Raw genomic sequence first — 17,607 nt, 5'->3', positions numbered from 1 at the left:
TGAGACAAGGGGCTTCTAATGTACAGCGTGTCTGTAGGGACAGATTCAATGTGCCCCTGGAAGTCACACCCGAGAATCTTTGCTGTCTTGGCACAGACAGGGCACCAGGGCTGCCTTCCTGCCAGGAGATTGTTAATGGCACCAATGATTTCTTCGACTTCTGGCTTTGGGTATGTGTGGAAGTAACTGTGTGTCCTCAACAGAGCATCGGAGCTGGTCATCAGCTGCTCATCATAAATCTAGATGCTTCTATCTATCTGTCTGTCTGTCTCCCGGCTGCTGTGCCCTTCAGGCTGTCCCTGCACAGACACAGAACTCAACAGACTCCCTGCAAGGGCACTTAGCCCTTGGCCCTGGTTCAGAGTACACAGGCAAGTCTGTAGCTGCTAAAACCAGCCCCGTGAAGCAGCCAGCAGGGCACCTGCCTCCTGTCTTCCTGCCCCCTGTGCCTGGCTCCCTTCCCACTTCCATTTTGTTCTTCTCTATTAAAAATTCAAACACTAGGCTACTTTTAAAAAATAACTTTTGTTGAATTTTTATGATTCAGATGAACTCTTGTGTTTGTTGATATGGGGTCAAATAAGAAAGTTTTTCTCATTTAAACAGGTATATTTTACTGTTTTGTAAATAGAAATACTTATGCACAGACCTCAGGAGACAGTGATAGTACCTCCCAATAGCAATGGTAACATTTATTGAGTACTTACTCTGTGTGGGACGTTATGTCAAATTCCTAATAAAGATGAGGTCTTTGCTTCTCACTATGACTCCACTGAGACTATTATCATCTCCATTTTCATATGAGGAAAATGAGGCTTAGATAGTTAAAAGTCACTTAAGTGAAAACTAAGCAGGGCATGGTGATGCACGCTAGGAGTGGTAGCTATTTGGGAGGCTGGGGCAAGAGGATCACTTGAGATCACAAGTTTGAGACCAGCCTGGTATCATAGAAAGATTCCATCTAAATTAAAAAAGAGAAAAGTTTGCAAAACTAGTAAATAATAAGTCTGGATCCAAAAGTGGTATTCTTAACAACTATTCCATATAGTTATGAATCCCAAAATATTTATGTCTGCATAAATGACATTAAGTCGAACCATATGGAATGACCATTTTGTCTAATACCAGCAATTACATAGGGTTTATCCTCAAATACCCACCCAGAATTCTCTGAATGTGGTCACCAGACTTGATTAGACTATGGTACGAGTAGCCTTCTGTCTTTTATTACAGTGTCAACCTACCACCTTTGAAAGACATGATTGAACAGGCATTCTGTTGAAGAAAGTGTGACAGCCCTAATGAACTCACGTACTCCTTTCTAACATTACTGATCTTGGTTGAGACCATGTTGGTTTTGATTCAATGGGAATTGACTTGAGAGTGAATCATCCCATGGTCAGAGTCCCTGGGATCAATCTATCTTTTCATCTCAATTGGTCTTTCTCCTTTGTTAATTCCACTCTCCAAGTGGGACCCCATAGGGAGGAGAAGGAGGAGGTGCTGGAGGAGACTCTGATGGGAAAAGATGTGTCCTGGAGTGGGAACGAGTCTCTCCAAGAGGAAGTGATGCAGGAAAGGTCAGTGGCAGTCTGACCTTCTGAGAGAGAATGTCCAGGTCATCTCTGGAGCCCTGAAGGACATTGTCTTAGGTTGTTATCTCTTGCTATAACATAATACCTGAGATAGGATACTTTAAAAGGAATAGAAACTAATTTAATTCATAGTTCTGGAGACAGGGAAGTCCAAGTGCATGGCCACAGTTTCTGGCAAGGGCCTTGTGTTGAAATTGACACAGAGGAGGGGGAGGTAGACATATGTGAAAGGGACAAAGCATGAGGATGGCCTCATTTGATAACAACCTGTTCTTACTGTAATTGATTCAGCCCCAGATTAGATCCCAGAGTGAGAACCCACTACTGTAATCAATTCCTCCTGAGGATCTGATCACCTCTTAAAGCCTCCACCACCTTTAAATAATGCTACATCAGGAATCAAATTTCAACATGAGTTTTGGTGGGACAAGCCATATCCAAACCATAGCAGACATCAAACCCAAAGATCCAGAAACCAGGAAACCAATGGTGTATAGCTCCCTTTCTCCTCCTTGGGAAGTCTTTGGATATGACACAGGAGAGAAAATGAATAAAGATAGCGCAGAGGAGTGAAAGGGTGTTCACCTCCCCAGGGAGACACTACAAAAAGGAGAAATGCAAGGGAGACCAGGAAAGATCCTAAGCTCACCCTCACCAAGCGGAGCCAAGACTGCCTGTTTTAACTTCTTATTGCGTATTCTTGTCAGTAAGCATTTGATACATCCTCAAATAAATGTATGTTTATTGATGCTGGGCTATCCACACTTGCTCCCATGCTGATATATACACTATGAAACTTTCACAAAAATACGACTTAAAATGGGTAAGATAAAAGACACAAGAATGTAAGTTACATTTCTCTTCCCATACCCTTTATGCACCCCCCAGGGTTCACTGATGTCATTTTCTATTGGTTGCATTTTAAAAACATAAAAAAAGATGAATATGTTCTAATAGTACATTGCACTTAATCCAATGTATCCCAAATACTGTCATTACAATGAGTACTCAATATAAAAATTATTTATGAGATATTTTAAATTCTTTATTTCACAACAAAACTTTTATACCCGGTGTGTACTGTACCCTCACAGCTCATCTCCATTTGGAAAAAGTCACATTCTGAATGCTCAATTTGTTAGTGACAACTGTTTTGGCCGTTATGGGCTTGGAGGATTATGACTCCAGGAGAAATGAGAGTAGCAGGGGACATTGGACATGTGTCTACAGTTGAGGCACAGAATGATAGAACAAGGATGCTAATCCCAGCATCCGCCCTCAGGGTGAACTCCAATCTGCCAGCCCCTCTAGCATGAGGCCACATCAGATTTCAGAGTAGCACAATTCCAATAAAGGGAATTATACATGTGTACACAATGCACTGCGTAGCAAAGACGTGCATTTGTACACACCCAGTGACTATTGGCCACTCTGAAGCTGTGGGATTGGAGGTCAGTGAATAGTAGTAAGTGATAAGAAATTTCTTTGCATAGAGTGTGAATTGTCCAAGCATACATTTGTTTAAAAACACTTTAAATGATTAATCTTTTTAAGCCCATGCATTTCTTTCAGAGAGTATACAGGTTAATCCTTATTGATAAAATAATGTTATTTTAGTTATAAAAACCTGGATTTATCTGTATTGCATAAAAAAGCCCTCACCTTTTCTTTTTTTTCTTTCTTTTTATCTTTTTTTTCTTGACGAAAAGGCTGGAGGAGGGGTATTGGGATTAGGGTTGCCAGATAAAATATGAGACAGAGTTAAATTTGAATTTTGGATAAACTGAGGCTAAATTCTAGTAGGACCATGTTCCATTCAATATTTCCTTTAAATGTTGTATGGGGGTGGGTAACCTCATTATTTGCATGAGACTTACATATTTATACTAAAAAGTTATTCATTGCTTATCTGAAATTTAAATTTCACTGGTATCCTGTATTTTTATTCCTCAGACTCCATTTGGGCTGCCATTATCACAAAGGAGCAGCTGTGGTCTTGAATGGCTGCTTTCTGGGTACCTGGGGGAGTGCTGCTTCCAAAGGAGTTACTCCTATTAACAGTTCCCCACTGGGAAGTGATGGGGAGCATTTCCAATTCCTCCTGCCATGATGCAGTAATTATGAAAGATTCGTCTCTGTGTCTCTCATTCTCTCAACTCATTTATCCTTCAAATTGTGTCGTAGTTTCTCAAATTTGAATTCCTTCTCTATTGGTGTTTTCAGAAACCTGACTGGAGAAGAGATACTAAAATTCTTAAATGTTCCCCAAATGTTCCCCACATCACTAACCATAGCAGACAAAAGCATGTATTTTAGACTCAGAATTCAAAAGAATTTATAGTACTTAAGCATGGTGTTGGGATGGTGCAAATAGTGTAGATGTGGTGCAAATACTGTAGATGTGGTGTGTTTGTGTATGTGTGTGTGTGTGTGTGTGTGTGTGTGTGTGTACGTGCACATGCACACATACATGTAGTTGGAAGCCGTCACTCTAAGCCCAGCACATTCCACTCTGTGTCACTAATTACTGGTGGTTAGATTGACATTGACTTACATTAAGCTTGCAGAAAACCAAACAGCATAAAGTCTTATGCAGCTCTATTCATCAGTCAAGTTTTTAGATTTACCAGGCAAGGTTTTGTTCTTTTCTTTGAATGATTTAGGGAAAACTCAACTTTGAATGGCTAATTTGTTAATCCACTCCAAAATGAAAATCCTTAAGAAAGTAACCGGGGCACCTGCTTCAAGAAACTACAATACTCTTTCCCTCGTATTTTAATGATACAAGAATTCTTTGATCCAGAGCTTTCTAGTTTAATCCATTAGCAGAATTGCTTTTTCCATCACAGTCCACTTTACAAGATTCCATCAGCTCTGTCTGTAGAGCTGTACCACAGATTGAATGACACCTGCTTGCCTCTGTCTCCAAACATCTGTAAGTATAGAATTCAAACAAAAGAGGTATGCATATAATTTGAAGGTGATAGAATTAAATAGTGCTATTAAACATAATAAATTCAAACTTTACCAGTATGCAAAAAATGAGTTAAGTTGAAATAATCTATTGTAAGGGTGCATAAAGTTGACTTGAGCCTTGATATTCTTCACCAGATCAGCAACTCGGCTTCAATTTCTTCCTTCTTCAACATCAATCCTGCATGCCTGAACTGTAGTAGATCTGAAAATCAGCAGAGCACTGGTAATAGGAACAATGTGTATTCATGTGCAAAACAGGTGAAAGTTCTAGGTCTGACCTTCAATGATGATTTTTTTTGTGTGCTTTTTATGTTGTAACTGTACTTTGTTCAAAGTAGACAAATAAATGATAAATTGAAAGAATAAAATATTGTAGTGATTATAGTGATTGTGAAAGCTGTTGATTTTATGAACACAAAACAATTACACAGAACATCCAATGAGCCAAATAAATAGGAAAATATATTTGCAGTTAATATGAATAAAGACAGTCCCCTGATTTATAATGATTATATATATAGATATATATATATTGTATTTACAGTGGTGCAAAAGTGAAAAACATTTAGTAGAGTTGCTGTTTTGAGCTTTGACTTTAGATCTTTTCCTGGGCTAATGATTTGCAGCATAATGTACTCTAATGTTGGGCCTCTGCTGTGAGCCAGAGCTCCCGGTCAGCCTTGTGATCTTGAAGGAAAGCAACTAATGTGATACCCCAGTGTGCTGTGTGGCTAAGCTGTGATGTTTAGTAGGTTAGATATTTCAAATTCCTTTCAACTTACAATATTTTCAACTTACGATGGATTTATCAGAACACAACACTATCACAAGTGGAGGAACATCTGTATTGAAATCACATCTTAGCCAGATAAATGTAGAAAGAGCATTGTATATTTTTGAGGCCATGCACTTAAAAAGTCTCAGTAATAAAGAATCACTATAATATGTATGTTTCTGAATAGGTATATAACAGAAAATAATTTAATCTTTTTGGAATTTTTGGTATAGTTTCATTAAAAATAAATTAATATGAAGCCAAATCAAATAACCTTTACAAACTATATTGATTTTAGTTTTAAATTTCATTTAGGTCACAAATCATATGATTTATTTATTTATTATACATTATGAGACTGGATTAAAAGCAGAATGCTTACTTTGTCATCTTAAAATATATTAAGGAGAAAAGAACAACATCTTTGGCTCTATATTGGTATAATAAAGAATTTAAATTTGAATAAAAAGGAAAATGTTAGAGAAAAATTACATACACCAAGAGTACATTACTTCCCAACAATCATGAATGAGAGGTTTTACTTAGTTTAACAAATGTCCAGCTAATGAGTTCAAGAGCTATATAATAGCTGACTAAACTACCATTCTTGTACTCAAACTTTAACTGCCATATTTCAATAAAAAAATTTATTATGATAATTACATTTATAAGAAAAATTTTATAACACTTTTGTTCCCAAATTTTAATTTCTGATGATAATAACATTTGACTTTTATTTCAGACAAATATGATTTGGGGAAATAATATTTTTCTATTTGTTAATTGATCAAAACCTTTATTCACCACATGTCTAACTTTACTATTTTGAAAGATTAAAATTGAATCCTTCTTCTTGATAGGATATAATGAGATGGGCACTCTCATACACTTCTATGAGTATACAGAATAATTTTGTTAGATTAATTTGCCAACATCTATGAAAAAGGACCTTAAAATATTTAGTAAGTGGATAGTTTAGGTAATGGCTAACTCATAAATCTGGAATTCCCAATGTATACTAAAAATACTAAAGAAGAAAAAAAAAGAAATGAAAAACCTATATATCAACATAACTAAAAGACAAGGAGATTCAAACTTAGAATTGCTTGTACACAGAAATGTTAGAACCACATCCCAGTAAAATATCAACTAAATTCCCATCTCAATTCTTGAGAGAAATCAAATAAAATTCAGGGAAAAGTTGTATGAATGAGAGAAACAAGCTACTGTTCACGCTAAAACTGATAAAAAGAAAAGAAAAAACACCATTAAAAAAGTCTACCCTGAATGTAAACCAAGGGTGTGTGGAGGAGATTGGGAACCTGGTGATAGAACCCCGACTACAGACAGAGCACAGAGAAGAGATTTAAATAAGTACATTAGAAGAAAGGGGCCACCCTGACTTGGGAAGCCAGTTTCATAGTAAAAAGAAAAGGGAAAAATTAAGATGACTAAAGTCAAAAGAAAAAATAATATAAAGATAAATTTTAAAAGGGAAGGATACACAACCCCTCTTTCCACCACTATGCCCCCCAACATCAACTGGTATAGAAGCCTTGTGTTATTACACTGACAGATGGGAGCATTCCTGAATGTATCTCATAAACCACTCCAAGTCACCAGCCTCATCCACAGAAATGTAGAGGCGCAAACAATTTCCGTGTATACAAAATTCTTTTCAAAAGAAAAAAGAAAACAAGTGTCAAAATATTGCAGCTGATGAAAATTCCTCCATGACAAAACAATGATAAAGCCGAAGAAAAAAGCTCTCCAAGCTGAACCAAATATCCTCAAACATTTGTCAAAGCCCACCCGGAATCAGAAACATAAAATACACATACAAAGAGCAACTAGGAATTGAAAAGAAACCAGACAGAAATGAGTTATTGCCTTCAGGAAAGAAATAGAAGACAAAGAGAAAATTCATATACAAAAGAGACTAAATTACAAGATACCAAAGGAAGACTAAATTTGAATGATAACAGAATAAGGGGTATTAAACTAAATCAGGAATATAATCAAGGAACTAAAATTATCCTATCAAAATGATCATATTTCAAAGATAAGCAAAAAAGCTTTTAAATATCAAAGTTATAAAAAAATTTTAATCATAGAAGTGTCAGAAAGTTTTATATCCATGAGCTCTTCATGAAAAATATACTTGAAAATGGAATTTATCAAAATAGTAGATTAATAGGGAAACTTTGCCAATAGTAAACTTTAAGTATTATTTAATTGTCAATATAAGATAAAAAGAACATGAGGAAAAAAAATAGGATATTGTATAGTATTTTCCATAGATTATGAATTGGAAGTTCTGACAAAATATCAATAATACAAAGTTTAAACCAAACATATCATTCTTATCGAAAGATGGGATCGGTTTAATTCACCTATTAAAATATTTTTTATTCTGTCTAAAAAACAAGAACCGACTATGTATTGTTGTTCAAAAAACAACTCTAAAACAAATGATTTACAGAAAATAAATGTGGATGGACAAAGTATTCCAATAAATGGAAACCACCAGAAACCAAGTATATTGAAATTGGTGCTGTACAAAGTAGAGTTTAACTACAACAGCAGCAACTTGTATGTGGTGACTAGATCACTTTTTCATTCTAAAAGATGCAATTGACAATAAAAATAGAGTAGTTACAAATAACATAGCAATATGTTTTGAAGCAAAATTTGTAAGTGATCCAAGGAGACAAAAATAGAAACATGAAAATAATAAAAGACTTCAACAAGGCATTCTGAGCATAAGGCAAATCCAGCAGGCAAAGGAAGTATATTAGTTAGAGTTCTCCAGAGGAACAAAACATACATAGGTATGTCTACACACACATATATATCAGTTAATATATAACAATTATATATATATATATATATATATATATATATATATATATATATATACACACACACACACACTAATGGGGATTGATTAAATTGACTTACACAATTAGAAGTGATTATATTTCCCCATATCTCCCACCTGCAGATGGCCACAGTAGGACAATCTTTGAGCTGGAGGCATAAAAGCCAGTAAAATTAACAAGAGAAAGTTCCCTTAAAAGAAAAAGAAAATATAAATCTATTTCTTCTTTCAGATTATATAATAATATACCTGTAAAACCCTAGAGAATCAGTGACAAAACAAATTAAAATTGTAAAGTTAATCACAATATGAAATTAACATACAGAAATCAATAACTTTTGTACACACAGAGAAAGGCAGTCATAAGATAATAATGGTAGAAAGCACTTAAATAACAGCAAAGAAAATTAAGATAGCATAAAACATAAAAAAATGCAAAGCATTTCTGAGAAAAATATGAAAACCTACCTAAAGAAACAAAAGTAGACTTCTATGATCTTGGATAGGATGATGCTGTATCAGAAAAAGAGTCCATTCCATGAAAGTTAGTTTTGATTAACTGAATTTATAGCAATTCCCATGAGAACACCATTAAAATCTCTTATAGAGCTACATTTCATATGGAAATATTGCATACTAATGCAATCAGGGAAATGCAAACCAAAATACATTGAAATTTCATCTCACCCCAGTTATAATAGCAGCCATCAAAAATACGAATAATGATAAATACTGCAGAGGGTATGGAGAAAAGGAACAGTTATGTACTAATCGTGGGATTGTAAATTAGTACAACCACTATGGAAATCAGTATTGAATTTCCTCAAAAGACTAGAAATAGAACCATGGCCCAGCTATTCCATTCCTTAGTATTTATCCTACAGAATTAAAATCAGCATCCCATAGTGATACATGCATACCCAAGTTTGGAGTAGCACAATTCACAGTAGCAAAATTATGGAACCAGCCTTGGTGTCTGTCAATGGATGAATGGATAAAGAAAATGGGCTATATACTACATAGAGGAATTTTATCCAGCCATAAAGAAGAATGAAATTATGCATGGAACTAGAGAGCATTATAATAACAAGCCAAATTTAGAAAGTCAAGGGTCATATGTTTTCTCTCATATGTAGAAGCTAGACAGAAAAAAGGAAAAAATATGGGCTTGAAGGTGGTATCTCATGAAAAGAGAAGAGAGATGGATAGAGTAGAGGAAGGGGACTCAGGGAAGGAAGGAGGGAAGAGGAAGGGGAGGTTCTGGAGAATGAAATTATATTGAGACCAAATTATATTGTTTTATCATATACATGTATGAATATGGAACAATGAGTCCCACTGTTCTGTATAATTATAATACACCAATAAAAATGAAAAGATCTTTAAAAAAAATAGCCTTGTAAGCAAGAAAAAAAGTACATTTTTGCCTTAGGGCCTGAACTAGCCTAGATCACGCAGCCTGTGGAGTGAGAGTAGCAGGGCGAGATTTGGGCAGAGACTTTAGCGTCAACAGTCATCCCACCCACAGGGAGAGCATGCCCCCTAAAATGACAGGCTGGCCCACTCTTTTAGTCTTGCCATTGCTCTCACTAAGGCCCCCAAGGGGTGATCTCAAAAAGCTTGAGTGAGCATTAAAAGAGAATAAAATTATGGCATTTGCAGGTAAATGGATGGAATTGGAGAATATCATGCTATGTGAAATAAGCCAATCCAAAAAAACAAAGGATGAATGTACTCTTTGATAAGTGGATTCTGATCCATGGGGAAAGGGGGAATATGGGAAAAATGGAGGAACTGGGACTGGGCAAAGGGGGGAAGTGGAGGGGGCACGGGGGCAGGAAAGATGGTGGAAATGAGATGGACATGATTACCCGAGGTACACGTGTGACTGCACATATGGAGAAAAGGAACAGTTATGTACTAATCGTGGGATTGTAAATTAGTACAACCACTATGGAAATCAGTATTGAGTTTCCTCAAAAGACTAGAAATGGAACCACCATATGGCCCAGCTATACCATTCCTTAGTATTTATCCTACAGAATTAAAATCAGCATTTTAATAGATATAAATCTATTTCTTCCATCATGTACAACCAGAGAAATGAAAAGTTGTGCTACAATTGTGTACAGTGAATCAAAATGCATTCTGCTGTCATATATACCTAATTAGAATAAATAAATTAATTAATTAAAATAAAGGGGAAAAATGCTAGAGTGAGGAACTGGGGAGTGAAGTAGACAAAGTATGCAGAGGGGTGTCTAATTAGACTGATTACCACCGTGGGTAAGGGAGGCTCAGGATGAATGGGGGGCCTATAAGGAACAATGTAGAATGTGCTTCGGAGCATCTCCTCCAAAAGACAGGTGAAGTCTGAGGTGGGCAGAAGGATTGTGGCACAGAGCACCTGTATCACTTGCTACCTCCCAACCACTCAGGTTGACAGCTCTTCTCCCCTTGATGAGTGTACAGGGTAGGATGGGAGAGCAGAGAGGGGCGTGAATACAAGTTATCAGACCAAGAAACAAGCCCTGATCACATTGTACTATGTAAAATAGAAACAGGACATCTATACAAGTTAAATATCTCAGTGTCTTATCCCTAACACGACTCTCTGAGTAGAATTCCCTGCTCCATTTTAGGTCTTCTGAGATGGCCAGCACAATTAGGGAAAATCGTGGATATATCTGTGGTTTTCGGTTTATACCAAGATTATATTCCTATAGTCCTACTTGAAAATAGTGGTGTGTTAGTCATCTATTGTTGCATAGTCAGTTATCCCCCAAAGTTAGGGGCTTAAAACAACAAACAGTTATTATCTCAGAATTTCTGAGTCAGGAATTCAAGAGCCGCTGGGAGGTGTCCTTCAGGGTCACTCATGGAGGTGCAGTTCCAGTTTCACCAAGTTGCAGTCACCTAAAGGGCTTGCCTAGGGCTGCAGGATCTCTGGGCAAAGTGGTCCACTCACATGGCTGTTGGCCTCCAGCAGGAAGCCTCAGTTCTCTGCCTGCACAGCTCTCTTTGGGGGCTATTGGATGTTCAGGTCATGACATGGCAATAGAGCCCCCCAAGAGCAAGCGATCCAAGAGAAAAGAGACCGAGATGCAGTCTTTCATAAGCCAATCTCCATCATCTTTGCCCCATTACATTGGTTAGAAGTAAGTCACTAAATGTTCATACTTAGGAAGAAGAGAATTAAGCTCATTCCTTATTTTTTGTTTGTTTGTTTGTTTGTTTTGGTTTTTGGTTCCAGAGATCAAATCCAGAAGGTTCTAGGCAAGTGCTCTACCACTGAGCTAACCTCCAGACTCTAAGCTCCATCTCTTAAAAGAACACATATGAAATAATTTATGGACATATTTAAAAACTACTCACCACAGGTGTGATGGGAAGACTGGAGACTGGAGGATCCAAAGTTATAATTTCTTGAATTCAGCTGGAGTCAACAGAGCACAGTGGAGTAGTTAGGGTGAGATTTGGGGTAAAATGGACTCAATTGTGAGTCCTGGTCCAGGTCGGCTTCACAGGGTAGTAACCAGTCCTGCCTCAAGGACCCCCAGACTTAAGAGTGTGGACCCATCAAACCTTTTAGGTTCAATGCCATAACAATATTAAAAACTTAGTAATTATTAGTAATTTTGTCTTTGTACTTGTGTTTTATAGGTGAAGTCCAAGGAGAGCAGAGGAGATAGTTCTAGGACCTCCCAACAGATACCCAAGTCTGCACACAAGCATTCACTGCCATTTCTTTTTTTAAAAAATATTTTTTTAGTTATCAATGGATCTTATATTTATTTATATGTGGTGCTGAGGATCGAACCCAGGGCCTCACACATGCTAGGCAAGCGCTCTTCCATTGAGCCATGACTCCAGTCCCCCACTGTACTTCTTAACATCCTACTCATTGACAGTGTTTGTGATGTCCAACAAGTAGAAGACTCTGGTGGACCCACAAAGCTTGGGAGTTGGTAAGTATTCAAAGCAAGTACAAGGCAGGTGTATAATGTCTGAGAACAAGCAAGTAGGACCACTCAAAGTCCCTAGAGGTCACGTTTTCCATTCACATCAGAACTTGCTTTGAATGCACAAAGAGGCAATGGCATACTAAGAAACAAGAATTAGCAAGGAACCTCAGCAACCTCAACCTTCATTACTCAATCTCCTTCCCGGCATTAGCCAATCACTTGCATTGAATATGAAGACCTGGAAGGAAAGAGAAAGATCAGGCGACCCCCAAATCCTTTTTATCCCTTTCTTTCTCAACAGGAAGTCAAGAGTGTTGATAGAATGTGCATATGTGTTAAGAAGTGAAGTGTATTATATTAGTTCCCCTCAGGGTTTACTGTCCAGGTGAGGATGGAGTACCCAGGGTGTACAATTTAGGAAGTAGGAATTGTGTGGTTTCAGAGTTGGAGGAGAGCAATGCTCTTATAGCTACATTTACAAGTGTTATTGTATAATATAGTTGTTTCTTGGTGTCCAACAGATACCCAAGTCTGTAGATGCTGAAGCCCCTTATATAAAATGATGTGGTGTTTGCATATAACCTACACACTCTTCTGCATACTTTGAATCATCCTTGGATTACTTATAATACTTACTATAATATAAATGGTTGCTAAAATGTATTGTTTAGGGAGTTATGACAGGGAAACAAATCTGTACATGTTTAGTAATTTTTTTCAGAATATTTTCTATCTGTAGTCAGTTGGATCCACAGACGTGAAACCCACAGATATGAAAGGCTGATGATATTAGAATGAATGACAAAATCTATGCTAATAAACTATCATTTTGATTTTTCTTCATTCATAACAACTTTAAATAGCAAATAAAAAGACCCTCTGTGACAAGTCAAGAGAGATCTGGAAGAAAAATTTTAAAAGCCTTGCATTTTTACTGTCTTTAATGACAAGTTTTCTGTTTTTTTTTTTAATATTTTCTTAGTTGTAGATAGACACAATATTTTATTAATTTATTTTTATGTGGTGCTGGGGACCAAATGCAGTGCCACCTGAGTGCAAGACAAGCGCTCTATCACTGAGCTATATAGCCTCAGTCCTTCTCTGGTTTTTTGAACAAAGGATTCCACATTTCCATTTTTCACAGAGACTGAAAATTATGTAGCTGCCTTGGTCCTGGCTCCCTCTGTCACTCGTTTTCTCCACAATGACTGACTGCTCCAAACTTTCATTTTCTCCTCTATAAAATGGGAATTCCTGCAGCATGTAACAGAGAAGGTTGTTAGAAGGATAAAATGACAAGATGCTTAAAAATAGTGTAGTGTCTGTCTGTATTATGCTCAATAAATAAATGACTCTATTGTCACTGGGGACAGAGAGGAGGGACATAAAGGAGGGAGTAAAAGGAAAAGATAAAAGACAAGAAAGATCCCAAGTCAAAAATGGCCTCTAAGAGGGAGGTGCCGTTTGAGAAACGGTCCCTGATTTGGTTTGAATTTCCTCAAGGGATAGAATTTTCCTTGTTTGTCTTGAGATTTTACTTTACTCTCTTGCCTCATTGACTACATCTCAGATGAATTGCAACTGGGATTCATCTTTGAGGTGTCTGATCTTTGATCTCTGATACATTTGCTTTGTAAAGGTGTATCACATCCACTTAACCTGAGTTCTCAACTGAAAAGGAGACACCACCTGCCTGCTAAGTCCTTCGACTCTTCACATCCACTCCCAGCTTCTCAGCCATCAGTGCTGAGAAGTCATGGATTTGGCTGGGGGAGAAGGGAGGGCCACCCTTGTAGAACCTCACGAATGCAACTCCAGGTCCTCTGAGAGCATCTTGCCTGTTCCGTCCGTCTTCCCAGAGAACACCACCTCTGACCCCTCCTGGAAATTATGGCAAGAGAAAAAACTGCCAAGCCGACTAATAAGGAAAACCTAATTATACTTTCTTTTGCTGAAACGTGTTGGTTGCATTCTTAAGGAATCTGGCGTTATCAATATCAAAACTACTGTTACTATGGGGAAGTTCAAGTTATGAGAAGAGAGTTTTAGATTAAAAAGAGTTATTTTTTTTTCCCTGAAAAAAAATGTGAAAAATTAAGTTGGCTTGACAGCTCTAAGTTATTTTGTTAGGGCTAAAGTAAAATCAATGTAACAACTTCATTACCAAATGCCCCAAACAGAGAATATTGCTGAGAAAATTTTCAAAGGAGCAACAAAGGTCCCAAATTTGCAAATGTCTAAGTGGATTTTTGACCAGTTCTCAGCTGTGCCACTCAAACAAAGCAATAATGTCTTTGAAAGAAATTTTCCTCCAATATATGTCATAATAATCATCAGTTGCATTGTAACCAACAGTCCTGGGCCTGATGCCAACCCATGATCACAGTCTGTTTGGGCTGCTATAGCAAAATATCATAAACTGGCTGGCACACCTCAACACAAATTCTGAAGCCTGAGAAGTTCATGATCAAAGTACTGGTAGATTTGATATCTGATGTGTTACCTTTTTGCCATGTCCTCACGTGGTGGAAAATAGGGATGAAGCTCTCTGAGGTTACTATTATAAAGGCACTAACCCTCCTAAACTAATCACCTGCCAAAGCCCCATCTCCATTGGTCATTAGGATCCAACATATGAATTTTAGGGGCATATAAGTATACTTATGAGATTATATAACATTGACAGTACTTAAAATGACTGAGATACAAAGAGATACTAACTCTTCTCAAAGAAGTGAGAAGCTAAGCATAAAATGTAAAAATTAGCTTTCTTCTCTTTTACAGAGGTCCATGGAAATGGCTTGTGAAAAGGATACCATAAAGCTTTAAAGGAGATATCTTCACAGGAGCCAAGTATGGTTTAAGCTGAGGACAGATGCTGATGATCATCAGCTAAGTCAGGAAGAGTCCATGAGAGAGTGATTCCAATTTCAAGAAAAGAGCTGAACCAGAAGAAGGAACTGAGAAACAAAGCAAAAGTGCAGATGGCGGCCCAAGGTGGTGGATCTAGAGCACAGGTGTTAGGCGGGTGTATATTAAAGAGAGAAAAGAAAAAGAAAGGAGGCAATCAAGTGTCTTAAGGTACATACACACTCTCAGCTGGACCCCAGCAGTGTGGTTCAGTGGTGTGGCATGATCTTCAACTCAAAGAATGTGAGAGTGGGAGAGACTCCATAAAACCTAAGTCAAGCCACTCATGATCAAGACTGTAAGCTGAGGCACAAAGATGGGCATACCTACCCAAAGCTACGAACTTGATACTAATGATGGAGAATATCCTTATTTGGAGTCTGCAGCTTTTTGTGTTTCATCAAAATGTCAGTAATAGGTCAAATGAATAGATCTTTCTCCTCTACAAGTGGAAAGTAGAGAGTTGAACAGTTTCATTTGGAAAGAGCAATTGTGAAAAGAGACCTGACTCCAAATCCCATGTCCAAAGTAACTTTTGAACTTCCAGCTCTTCTGAAATTTAGGGCATGTGTTGAGGTTCAAAGATTACTTCCCTGAAGACTATAAGTCCTGGAAGGTTAGGGACCAGGTCTTATTTACATTTCTATCTCAAACACCTGGACAACAATCCCCTTTAAATAAATAATTATACGTTTCAAAATATAATTTATTCCCAGGGTCCCCTTTATTCTTATTCCCCTTATATTCTTTATACATTCACTGATCTCAGGCAAGTAAAGAGACGTCTATTGTCACAGAGGGCATTAAAAATAGAACTCCATTCAACTCTTGGGCTCCTTTTCCTCACCATTGCTATTGCAATTCTACTAGGAGACCTAGGACAAGGTAATAACTGAAGCAAGAATGCATACAAATTTTAACAAAAATGTGTCTGTTAAATAATAAAAGGCAAGGTAGAGAAGAAAAATCTACAAACCAGAATATTGATGTTTAGTAAGAGATTCTTTAAAGTTCAAGGCTGGATTGTTCACGGGCATGTTGTTTATCTGCAATATCTAAACAAGGCTTGATGTCCAGCCCTACATTGCTGTAGAGTAAAATCAGTAAATCTTAGAGTTACATTCTTTAGGGTTCTCAAACTTTTGAATAACCTCTAAGGGGGGACTCCACAGCTTCCTTAGTACCATCATTTCAATTTATTTGTTATACCACAGCATAAAAAGTGACGTTTCATCAGAATTGACAGAAATTCCTATGGTTATATTTTTAGATTTTGTTTGTTTGTTTGTTTAATTATCATGGAAAGTCCCAGCTACTTTCTTGACCTGGCAAAACAGTCTTTACAGAAAAGGGGATAAAGCAATCTTGATAAACATCAAGTAAACTGATTTGGCTGAAGAAACACCAGAGCAGAATGTTCCTGTTTTTCCTAGAAAGCATTTCCATTCTGTGTGGCTTTGGGAACAAAGCCAAAGTCGGCTTGAGAGGACAGAGACTTTCAGTACGTCAGGTGGGCATGAGTGGCTGAGAGAGAATTCAGACACCCAGGTGCAAACCTGGGAAGGGCAATGTGCTTGGTTTCTCTTGTGTTTTCAGACTGACAAGGCCTCTGAGAAAATGTTAAGGGCCAGGGAGGGATGAGATTATCCAGAAGACAGGAGCCTGGACACCTCCCATTCCCTTGCCTCAAATTCACAAACCACAAAAGCAGGGTGGGAACGGAGGGAGAAAAGGAAACAGATGTGCAGATAGGCGCTCCTTCCCCACTCTGCTAGTGAGACCTAACAAGGCCATTCCTGATACTGGGTTTCACAATAGCATCCATCTTGGCCTCAGAAGCACCTCTCGGAATAGTCCCTGGAGATCAAGCATCATGTTCTTCTTCCCATCCTTCCCTCCAAATCACTCCCTTGCATCTATTTTTGCAGCACAGTGAACAGAAAAAAAAACACAGGTGCAGGATTCAGGAAGGAAATGAGGAAAGAGACTGACTTTCTGAACAAATGCATGCAGCAGACATTCTGCTAGGTGTTTTATCTACCTGCCTCATTTATGCGATCATCATCATTCCCCAGACCTGGGCTGTAGGCCTGGTTCTTACATCAAAGGGTAAGATGGTGGATGAGTTGCCGAACCTCTAGGCATCTGATGAGTTTAAAGTGTGTGTCTAAAGTGGGGTGATGGCACTTTCCCAGTTGCCTTGGAGTAGTGTCAGAATCAAAAGGTAATGAACACCTTGTGAAATGCTGAGTACATGCAAGGGATTATTATTTACCCAATAACCGTTCTGCAAGACAAAAGTCTCTGAGATTCTCCCACTTGAGAGATGGCTCTTCTCTATTTACCCCAAACATGCATGTTGACTCCCATGCAAAGTCATGGTTTCAAAGATCTGAACTGATCTTTGGCACCACCCAGCAAATAAAACATCTCTTCCTGACCCTGCCTTTATTTGCAATGTAACTTCCAAGGCAAGAAACCAAATCTCAAGCTCCACAGTAATGA

Source organism: Spermophilus citellus, assembly GCF_964194105.1.
Source record: "Spermophilus citellus genome assembly, chromosome: 11".
NCBI classification, from domain to species: Eukaryota; Metazoa; Chordata; class Mammalia; order Rodentia; family Sciuridae; genus Spermophilus; species Spermophilus citellus.
This window is presented reverse-complemented; position numbering follows the sequence as displayed.